This window comes from Lynx rufus, unplaced genomic scaffold (assembly GCF_022079265.1).
Source record: "Lynx rufus isolate CCGP_SWC_20201006 ecotype Redwood Valley unplaced genomic scaffold, mLynRuf1.p SCAF_3, whole genome shotgun sequence".
Lineage (NCBI taxonomy): Eukaryota > Metazoa > Chordata > Mammalia > Carnivora > Felidae > Lynx > Lynx rufus.
Genome location: NW_025814845.1, coordinates 53,538,644 through 53,550,706, shown reverse-complemented (window position 1 = coordinate 53,550,706; position 12,063 = coordinate 53,538,644). Strand labels below are relative to the sequence as shown.

The window sequence follows — 12,063 nt, the reverse complement described above, 5'->3', positions numbered from 1 at the left end:
TGTAAGTCTATTAAGTGATTTTTCAGCAGAAACTTTGTAGGCCAGAAAGGAAGCGTATGAAATATACAAAGTGTTGAAAGGAGAAACTCTGTAACCAAGAATACTCAACCCTTGAAGGTTATCATTCACAACTGAAGAAGAGATAAAGAGTTTCCCAGAAAAACAAAAGGTAAAAGAGTTGGTCAACACTAAACTAGCCTTATAAGAAATGTTAAAGGGAGTTTTCTAATTGGAAAAGAAATGACCATAATTCGATGTAAGAAACTGTGGATAAAAAGATGTAAAATATGATAGCATATACATAAAAAGTAGAAAGTAAAAAAAAGAAGTTTTTTTTTAGAATGTGTTTGAACTTAAATGATCATCAACTTAATATAGACTGCTATCCATTCAGGATGGTGTTTATAATACTCACGGTTAACTGCAAAACCCCATCTCTTATAAGAGATGCACAAAAAAAGAGAGAAAAAAACCTAAACATAACTACAGAAATCCATGAAGATTGAGAGCAAACAAGAGGGAAAGAATTGGTATATACACACACAGGTGCATGTACACATATGCATGCACACACATACGCACAAACACAAACAGGAATATTACACCGCCATAGAAAGAATTAGATGCTGACATTTACAGCAACATGGATGGACGTAGAGGGTATTATGGTATGTGAAATAAGTCTAATAGAGAAAAACAAATACCATATGATGTTACTATATGTAATCTCTGAAAACAAAAAAACAATGAATAAACATGCAAAAAAGGCAGATTCAAACCTATCAATTCAGAGAACAATCTGATTGTTTCCAGAGGGAAAGGGGTGGGGATGATGGACAATGGGAACTGCTAGTTACATGCTTCCAGTAATGGAATGAATGACCCATGGGAATAAAAGACACAGCATAGGGAATATAGTCAATGGAATTATAGTAGCATTCTATGGCAACAGATGGTAGCTACGCTTGTGGTGAACACAGCATAACATGTAGAGGGGTATATCTGTGTTGTACACCTGAAACCAATGTAACACTGTGAGTCAAATATAATCAAATTTTAAAGAGAGAAATGGAAAAATTAGATCTTTTGTTCCTATAGCATTTATTATAGGATGTGTCCTTTTATCATAAGAGAAAAATTGTTTTTTAAAATAATTTCAGCACTATTTGCAGTGGCAGAAATATTGTCAGTTCATGGACTGTTGTGTCTTCAGAGTCTTAGAATAATGTCAGGTATGTAGAACCTACTCTATGGATATTTGAATAAATAGATTTAAAGATGAAATTAGTACGTGAATAGAAGAGTTTTCAAAAACTTTTTGTTTATATTAATAAGCGTCTGAAAACTGTACATGTAAGTACATAGTAACCTTGCGACTTGGGTTATGATTATATAAAGTTTCTCTTAAAAAAACACTGGTAACCAGTCTGGGGTAAAAATATTAGATTGTCAAAGGCAGGGAGTCCATGTGAACTCTTAAATAAGTGTTTAAAATGATCCAGGATGAAGCCCAGGTGAGTGGGAAAGTGTTGATGCCCAGTGGAAACAGGTGGGATGGAATGCTAAGGGGTAACCTCAAAACAAGATGATTCTTTGAAGTCCAGCAAAAAGTCCTCTTGATGTACTTGTTTCCCCTTCTCCAATATACATCACAAAAAGTGACTCTTTAGGCACAAATTGCAAAGCCATCAAGGCCTTGGCCCTGACCTTTGAGTGCCTCCAAGCCCCCACTGCTCTCAAGCCATGCTCAGCTCCCTGGAGTTCTCTCCTTACTCTGCACAGAAACCAGCCTCAGTGAGGTTGCTCTTTCTGTGCTCTTCCTCTGATGATTAGAATGTGAGCACCGTGAAGCCAGGATCTTTGTTTGGTTTTCTGTTGTACAGTAACAACCAGAAAACATGTTTGGCATATCATATGTGCTCAACATTTGTTGGAAAACAGTCTAACCACCAATGGAGGGCCTTAAAATGTTTAGGTTCCCAGTGCCTGACTCGCTTCTTATTGGGGTGATATTGTGGGCTCGTGTGTGGGCAGACAGGGACTGCGACTGCTGACTTGAGAATTTGGGTGAAAGTTGTTTGGAGTAGACACGTGGGAGCAGGAAGAAATCACAGAGATGTTATAGTGAGGACTAACCTGTGCTGAGGAACCACTGTAGTTGGGCCTATACACTGAAGCTTCTAAGGCATTAAGTCTACGAGGCACATGTAAGATAAAAGGCCCTGTGAGTTTACAAAGTTACTCCAGTGCCGTCCACATGGCCTTAGTTAGTTGTTAGAGAACTGGTTATTGTGGTAATAGTTGCCTGGTCTCTAAATATGAGGAATGGAAATAAAAACACCACACAGATAAAAATGCATCTGAAATTTTAATGTTTTGGCAAGAGATGTGGGTTTCTGTGACTCAGCCATCATGCTGCAGACTTCAGTTAATCGTCGATACAGTTAAAATGATACCACAATCCAGATCTAGCATATCCAACATGAACCGAAAGGAGGAATACAAACAGTGTTACACAATCTTCCTTTGGCTCAGGAGTGTTGCCCTTTCAAGAAGCAGTCAACATATTGGTATGAGGTGATATGATAGATGAAGAAACTATATAGAAATGATTTTTCCAGTCAAGCCTATAAAGAGAAAATTCTAGATTAGCCATAAAATTTATATTCTAAAATATGCATATGTAATATGTGTACATTGTATGTGTACACATGTGTGCATAATACATATAAACATGCTAACTGACATTCAGACAAGTAGAAATATAATTATTTACATTTAATAATAATTAATATTTATAAGTGCCAACAGAAAAGATTCTTAGCACGTATTTATATTCCAAATGAATAAATGATTGACAGATAATAGCCAGATTCTGCAATGGTTCTATTTACTGCCTGAAATAAGTGAGAAATATTTATATCTTTTAACACATTTGAAGGAATATTTTAATTTCCATCTACTGTTTTCAGCATAAAACACATTACTACTTCTTAAATGACTATGTCTTGATTTAATTTGAATCTATCTTTAAACACTTGTATTAAGCAAAATGTCCTTTGAATTTTTTTTTAAATCTCTGTAAAAATAAATCCTTCATGCTTAATTTTATTAGATGCTTTTATGTATAGGTTTATTTTGTAAATCTTAACACTTAGGAAACTTCTTTATAAAGTTGTTTCTCTTTCTGAAGATAAAGTTGAGGATATGTGAGTCAGCATCTCATTTCTATCTATCAAGTCTCTCAATTAGTGGTATTCATGATAAGCTATTGCAAAATATAAAATGAACGAATGAATGAATGAATGACATCAAAGTGAATGTTCCTATTCAGAAAATACCACCACAGCCAAGCTTTTATCCATATCAATCATGTTTTTTTCTTCACATATAGTTATTTGGAAAAGTAGTCTAATCCCTTTTCATCATCAGGAGGACCAAACTGGTTCAGAGAACCAAGCTGTGGACCAAAGCCATGAAAGGTAAAAACCACCCCTCCATGTCATCTCCAGCTGGCATGTGTGTGCAGCGTAGCCTCAGTCGTGGAGAGTTTCAGAGGCAGGACACTAGGGCTTGACTCCTGGGTTGGAATCCTGCCTCTTGCACTGATTACACGCACTGTGATCACGGGCATTTTTTAAACCTCCCTGTGCATTGTTTACACCACCTACAAATTGCTGCTAATGGTACTACCCTCACTGATGTGAGCATGACAGAGGGTTTAGAACTGTGGCTGACGCATGCTAAGCACTCAGTAAATATCAGGCTTTACCATAGGATTTGCCATGGGCCATTTACCATGTTGGCCACTTTATTATTTATTATTTTATTATGAACATATATGGGTTTTGACCAGGAATTTAAATTTGAAGATGTAACTTAAGAGAGTTGATACTAGAGTTCTCTTCACAAAAGAGAACTTTTTTTGTTTTTGTTTTGTTTTTGCGTCTATATGAGATGATGGATACTTGCTAAATTTATTACAGCTGTTTCACTTCCTTAATTTCAAGTGTTTTTATAAAATAAACTATTGTTTATTGTTATGATTTTACATTGTTAAATTTAACTGTATGATTTTTAATTTTAACTGCTGGCCTAGGTTTTAAGTTAAATTGGATTTAATTTCTATGTGAGAATTTAGGATTTTTACTTATTTTATATCTTTATGTGCTTTTTATCAGAAGGCCAGAAGGGGCACCTGGGTGGCTCAGTGGGTTAGGTTAAGCCTCTGACTTCAGCTCAGGTCATGATCTCATGGCTCCTGGGTCTGAGCCCCTCATCAGGCTCTGTGCTGACAGCTCAGAGCCTGGAGCCTGCTTCAGATTGTGTGTCTCCCTCTCTCTCTACCCCTCCCCTGCTCATGCTCTGTCTCTCTCTCTCTTGTTCTCAAAAATAAACATTAAAAATATTTTTAAAAAGGCCACGACATCTTACTTATTTAAAAATGAAACATACCAAAGTGGGAATGAATGGGTAAGTATTTTCCTTAAGGCGATTCCAAGGGTTCAGAGCTATCTGCTGTGGATGAATAGCCTGGAAATAGTGGGGGAAGGTGAACTTCTGTTGATACTGGTTGATTTTGATCTACGGAGAAATAAAATTATGAATCACTACTCACATAATCTCTGGCAGGGTGCAGAAGACAGACAGAGGCAAATGAACTCTAGCATTACCTATTTAGATAACTTATAAATTATTCTAAGTAGACCTGGCAAAAAGAGAGTGAAGTTACATAGAAATTACTGTAAACATATTTACATTATAATATTGAAAAAATCTGATGGGCATAGAGATCTGGCATATTGCCAGTCACATATTTTATGTACATAGAATCTTCCTGCTTTCAAGTTCTTTAAGCCTATTCCATAAGTCTTATCATAGGTTCTTGTATGGAATAAAAGTAGAATTAAAATAACTATGTCCCAGAGAATAATTTCCAGTGCTTATGAATGGGAAGCTATGTTTTGAATTGCAAAGGACCAAGTTTTGGGTAGATCCATGGCTATAATACACAATTCAGAAGAATGCTACTGGAATGATGTTGACAAAATATAAAGGGAAGTCTAAATACCAAAGAGAATTTCCTAAAATCAGACTGGTTTTCAGTTGGGAGGATTATGGTTGGAGATCACTGAAGGAAATCCTGCTTCCGTTATAAAACCTCCAGAGGACATTTCGACATTGTATAGGACGAAGATTAGAATAATACCTAATGCTGTTCGTGCATTTATTGTGTCCCTGGCATTCTCTTATGTAGTTTACATATATTACCCGAAATGATCTTCACAAAAGCCCCTCAGTCAACAGTGTATTTCTATGTTTACATTTCAGGTGACGGTAGTGTAGCTGACAGAGATTACGTACTTAAGAAATGTTACACACATAAAAAGTGGTGCAGCTGGAGTTGGAATACAAATATCTTGACCCCTAGCCTGTGTCCTTTCACTGAGATACATGTGTCTCCAGCCACAATATTTGGTCTAAGAATGCCTGTGGTTCCAAAATAGTCTCCAAAAGACGTTAGTTTTGAGACATCAGGTCATGGCATACTGTCCAAGAGAAGATGAAGCATAGTCACTGTACATGGGTTCCAGGGTAGGTCGTTTGGAAAAACCAAATATGATCCATTTTTGAGGTGTGCAACCATTTCAAAGTCACTCAGATAATTGCTCAAAATCATTTTTCTTAGAGATCAATCCATACCTAGCCACAAAAACAATGATTTCATATCCAGGATGGATACAGAAATATGTCACAGAAATATGATTTATGTTGAATGTGATGTAAAACATTTATTTGGAATGAAATTATTTGTTATGACTTATTTGGAATAAACTATAATTTGTGTGAAGGAAAAGTATAAGTTTATTAAAAGTTACCAGCTGTTTCAGGTAATTCTTTTCTTCATCATTCAGCTGAACTTCCTGTTAAGAACCAAAAGCAACTTTGGTTATAAAAGTACAAAGGAAATCACTACCCGAGAAATTAAATGTATTTCATTTCAGGAAACACTGCTTACCTCAGGGGACCCCTCAGTGGATTCCTTAGGGAAAGAAAGTACAAAACAGCTTCACTTGGATGACACAATTGTATTTGCGTCCAGCTACTTACGGCAGAGGAGCTAGGGCTGATGGAACACCTGAGAGCCAAGCCACTGTTTTCAAATCACAGTCCTAATTTGTGATGTTGGATTTAACCAGGAGCCAAAACACTGAAACTTTCACTGTGAGAGCCACACTGTGTGTTAACATACTAACACGTTGCTGAAGGATGTTTTCTTAGTCTCCTCCATGCGCATCCAAACAAGGAAGAATGACCACCAAGCGGAGCAGATAACTCATCGAGCGCACAGAGCTGGTGAGGTGTGAGGGAAATGAGAGCCCGCAGGTCATTTCTGGAAGTGGCATGGGCTCTCAGGATGAGATCAGACGTGAAAGGACAGGAACGGTTCCTAGTATGACTCCTAGGGCTCTGATGAGGAAGACCTCTGTCCGGGCCACAGGCCACAGGACACCGGGCCACATCCAGGCTTTACCACCTCGCAGCAACCTTCCCATGGTGCTCCCCACCCAGCTCTTTCTGTCACAAGAGGTATTTGTGTACCACTCACCTACACAGCTCTAATGACCCACTCTGCTATTCAATCTCCTAAATCATGTGGGGAGAGGAAAACCATGGGGAAAGCAATTTTCAGACTCTTTTGTTCCTATGGGCTCTTGTTAAAAAGTGACATTTCCGAAGAGTCAGAAGGAAAGTGCGTATTTATCTGAGAAGTTACACTAGAACAGTTAATCTTGGCTAAGTAATACTTAGTGCCATACCCCCAAGTAACTTTGAGTTGAGCATTTTTGTCACACGCTTTTTCTTTATCTTTGTTGTATATTTTGATGTTTGTTAAAAAGTTGGCAGCTTCTCATTTCTGTGAGATAACATACGAGCTGAAAATGTGCTGTCCTATTTTAAAAGAAAGCAGCTTAGAAAGTGAGCTGCTAAAAGTCTTCTTAAGAAATTAAAACGATGAGTAAAAGCAACCAAACTCTAAAGACCACGAGAGCGGAATCTGCAGCATTGCCATGTTGTTTGAATTGCCAGTAGAAATAGGCAAGTGTATGTCACTAACATGACCGTTACTGTGACAGGCAAAAATAAGCAATGACCCGAGAAAAAAAAAATGAGGCTTTCAAAAAATTGTAAAAATCAGTCTGATTTTTAAAAGTAGTGTAAAAGACAGAAAATATAATTAGATGTAAATGAAAACGTCGGATGGAGAGAATTGAGAACAATTATAGGAAATACAATCCAGGGGCCAAAGAAAAATTGCATTTCTTAGGCAATTAAAATGATGATTTTTGGGTTTATTAAGAGACCAAATTTGCAGGCATGCCACTTCTTCTCATTAACATTTTAAACCCGATGTAGCAGTATATAAATAAAAACAGCTTACCATATCAACAATCTTCCCTGAAGTTTCCTTAAAGAAAGCAGAGAAAAGTGAAACCCATTTCATTCCATCAGGTATACAGAATTTCCTTTGGAATACAACAAGAAAACCAACATTCCATAAAGAAAGAAGAATAATGCATTCATTTCCATTCTTTGAGTTGTATCTGAGTTCCCCAACCGGGAAACACACTGATTGTGTTGTATTAGAATGCAAACTCCAGGTGGAATATGATTCCCTTCTTTTAGTTGTTGTTGTATCTCCAAGCCCTAGAATCATGTAAGGGACATAGTACTTAAGAAATACATATTTCTTTTTTTTTTTTTTTTTTTTTTTTTTTTTCAACGTTTATTTATTTTTGGGACAGAGAGAGACAGAGCATGAACGGGGGAGGGACAGAGAGAGAGGGAGACACAGAATCGGAAACAGGCTCCAGGCTCTGAGCCATCAGCCCAGAGCCCGACGCGGGGCTCGAACTCACGGACCGTGAGATCGTGACCTGGCTGAAGTCGGACGCTTAACCGACTGCGCCACCCAGGCGCCCCAAGAAATACATATTTCTGAAATAAATATCTACTTGAATTTAATGACTTCTAGTATGAAGTGTGTGTTTAAATGTGTGTGTTTGCTGCAAAGTACAGTAAGTGGGTGTTTGTATAGAGAAGCATTTCTTCAAATCTGTGTTTTGGGTGGCTTTTATGTAAAATTTCTACTAGAATAAATTTCAGGAAAAATATTTGCTCAGCATTTGCTTACATGAGCAAAGATAGTCACAATAAATGAAAAAGTCAGGATTTTGTAAAAATCAAAACCACGAAATGCTGAGATCACCTCTCCTCATGGGACACATGGATTTTAGTTCATGATTTGAGTCTTGTGCTTCTTAAAGCAAGGTATATGCCATGTATTTTATAACCATTATGACATTTGAAAGTAACTTTAAAAGTTGATTTAATTTTAGTGGTTCTGACTCACCTCCTGGGAGACGCTGGTAGATTCCTTGAAGAAGAAAGAAAGAAACAATGCATTTCAGTTATGTATTCATATAAATGTCATTTTGCCCCAAGCAGCTTCCCACTTTCTCATAAAGGAAGTACAAGGAGCCAAAGTAGGCCTAGCCTTAGGTGGTATCAGGGTGTCTTTAGGCATTTAGCTTATGCAGCATTGGTAGGAAGATATTTGGAAATTAGAACTTGATGTATGAAGTTGAGTCCTTACCCCAAGTCGGATTCCTCTCAGCCATTTTGTCAAATTGAGGATGGGCACCAGGACTCTTGGAGTCACATTATTATTCAGTGACCTCTAGCAAAGGAAATGGTGTTGAACATTTTTGCTCGGTCCCTTAGCACAGAAATCTGATCTTGCTCACTTTGACTATGTAGGGTTTTAGTCTGCTCCCCTAAATGTTTGTGATCATTGCCACAATTTATGTCTTCTTTTTCTGTAATTCCCTAACCAACTTGATGCATGCAAAATAGAAATTGAGAATCAAGACTGTCTTGTACAGACCTTAATCTCTGTTTCTGGATGCCATGTTTCTGTCCTCACAGGAAAGCCCCTCACCTCACTGGAGGACAGGTACTCTTTTTCCTAGATAGAAACAAACATAAGTTTCAATTGTATGGTCCAATGAAATGACTATCATGTGGAAATACCGTTTCCTTTTTAGGAGGACTTTAGTTGAATTGGGCTTCCTTTGCCAAAGTCTCATGGTTTCCTACATAGTAATACACAAATACCTCTGTACGTGAAAGAAATTATTGTCCTAACTTAACGTATTTTTATATTTAGGAGCTGCTTGAAGTGTTGCATTGTAGATATTAAAGTTGCCATAGTTTTTTAACGTACGATATTATCGGTGGAAATTAGACAATAGTACATGAGGAAATACTACAGTAATTTAACATAATTATGGGTTCTCAGGTAGGAAATATACACTTAGTTTGATGATCAATGCTAAATATATAATATTGGGGAGGTGTTCTCTATCAGAGGCAAGTCCTAAAGATGAAAGCATTTTCTTGATATACATCACTGACATAAAATTCCAACCGTGGCAGAAGCACTTGTGTATTAGTCACCTGCTAGTGACTGCAGTTCATGATTAGGTGAGCAAAAGTGTAGAGGAGAAGGAATGACTGAGGCCACCTACAGAATCTAAAAAAGGGAAGAAGGTGGTTAAGACTAGTGAAGTCTGTGGGAAAAGGAACTGTTGTCCCATGTAAAATTGATCACTGAAGTAGCTTGCTTCTCTTTGCCTGCATTGAATTTATTAGCATTTGCAATTGTCTACCTCCTCTTGACTATTGAATTGGCTTTAATGTTAAGGAGACATCAAGTCTCATCAAGTAAATGAGGCAAGAAAGATTCTGAGTGCCTTAGGTAGATGGTGGTCTTCTGAGATGTAAATTGAGGGTCAGAGGAGGGGTTGGTATGGAGTTTCTTAGGCTTTGCAGAGTAAAGAAGTAATTGGAAATTCTCTTTAAGTGACAATTACATAACACTGACATATTATATGTATATAGCTATTTTTATTTACTCTAAGATCACTGAAGCTTTTTCCTATGTAAACTGGTAAATTTCACGTGCTATTGACATATGACTTCACATAGCTTCCTTGTTTTACCCAGAATGAATGCTATGGAAACAAGCTGACTTTCTCATCCTATTTCAGGTGGGGTCACTGCTTTCTTTGTTGGTTAATAGCTCAAATCCACATAATCTATGGATTTTGCTTCCCAAATCTGGCATCTTCTGGACACAAGAGTTTTTCCGCCCAAATGAAGAAACATTTTGACCTTTAGGTTGTTCCTTAGGCATGTGGCATTCAAACCAAGGTACTAAAGCTTACTTCCCCTCATGGTGGTGATGGTATCTTTAACCTCCATGGGTCACCTAAGCAAATCATTCCCATTCAAGAAATAGGAAGCACAGAGAGGGAGGTGATTTCCCTAAAGTCTCATATCTTGTTCATGGCAGGTCTGGCACTCTTTTCCAGGACTTCTGACTCCACATCTCACATCGTTTACAGTTAAGTGCCCTCTCCTATGGTCAGTTTCCTGCTCTGCCACTTAGTCCTTGTGTTTGACAAAGTCCCTTAGCCAAAGATGATTTATGAATACAAGTGGAGATGTGAACTGGACTGTTGACAAGTGATTTCATGTCTTTCATTTCAGTTCCCTTAGTACAATGGAGATGATATTCTCTTGGTCTGCCTCCTTGAAAGACAACTGCCAGATTCAAGTAAAATGACCTAGAAATGAATACTTAGGACAGTTCAACTTATTCTTACTCAAAATTGGTATTACAAATGCTATATTTATAGCATTTTGAGTATATGATTTGTGACTTCATTTCTGACCTAAAGAATTACATTTAAGTTTGTTGCACTTTCTACATTTAAAGGGATTGATGCATTGTTTCTCTCCTGTTAATTTTTTTTCTTTTACAAGAATGTCAGAAACCAACAAACAAAAAGTAGAACTCACCAGAAGGGGAAATAGATGATAGCCATTTGTCTTAATGTGATTCCATGGGTTCCTAACACTGTGCTGTTGATGATAAGCCTCAAGATACTGGGGAAGATTCCATGCCTGATAAAACTGGTTGATTTTGCTCTGTAAGAAAAGAAATATGCCAGTATTTAACATCAGAATGGAATCTTTTCTATGGGCCAGAGCTTATATGGACAAGACAAAGTGAATTAAAACTTGATTTAGATAAGATCTCAGTGATGCCAAACTGATCAAAGACATTTCTAACCCAAAATTGACTGTTACAGATATTTACTATCTCCATTCATGGAGTGAACTTCAGTGCTTGCTTCTGTAGCACATACACTAAAATTGGAAGGATACAGGGAAGATTGTCTTGGCCCCTGCACAAGGATGACATAGACTGAACCTCAGAATTAAAGATGCAGTCTAGCTACTTGAACGCTTCCACATGGAAATAACTGAATGTACAAAAGGAACAGAAAGTATAAGAAATGGAGTGGAGAATCATTTAAAAAATCAAACAAAACCACCATCTGAGTTTTCATTTCTGTTTCCATAGCTGGTTACGAAAGCCTGGTTCTCATGTCACGGAACACTCACCTTCTATTCCCATGGCCCTGGGCTGGTCCTATGCCTGTTATGAAGTTACCCTTTAGTGAACTGATGATATATGTGGAGTGATTTTGGATCCTACAGGTCACACATGTCTAGCTGAACAAATTCTACCTTGATTTGGCTTTGGCCCATACGTTAGTGTAGATATTGAATGTGAAATCACTTAATTCTTAGAAAGATTCACTTCATACTGATGATAAGAAAATCAGTATGTAAAAGTCAACGTGTCTTTAGAATCGCATGTGGATAAGTGTCAGATGGACACATGATTATGATAAGGATGATAGAAGGAATGTTATTAGAAATATCTAGAAAGACTAGTAGAGCTATTAGAATGTTCTAAGAATAAATGGTTTCATTTGAGAGATCTCGCTTTTAAATGCTCAATGGGAAGCAGTTCCTGTTAGAATGCATTTAGAGCATATTTTTCCTATGTGTATAAATTCAATAGCAATTGGGACCTTTGGATTCTGTTAAATAGTTTACATATCTAACTCCAGAGAGGGGTTA

At 37.3% G+C, this 12,063-nt stretch overlaps 1 non-coding gene across 1 annotated transcript; it reads left to right on the top strand.

The window, feature by feature from the left end:
* The first annotated feature begins 11,256 nt into the window (after positions 1-11,256).
* Positions 11,257-11,364, top strand: LOC124521422 (U6 spliceosomal RNA). The gene has a single exon (XR_006964517.1). It is a non-coding gene; the product is annotated as a U6 spliceosomal RNA (small nuclear RNA).
* Positions 11,365-12,063: the final 699 nt, after the last annotated feature.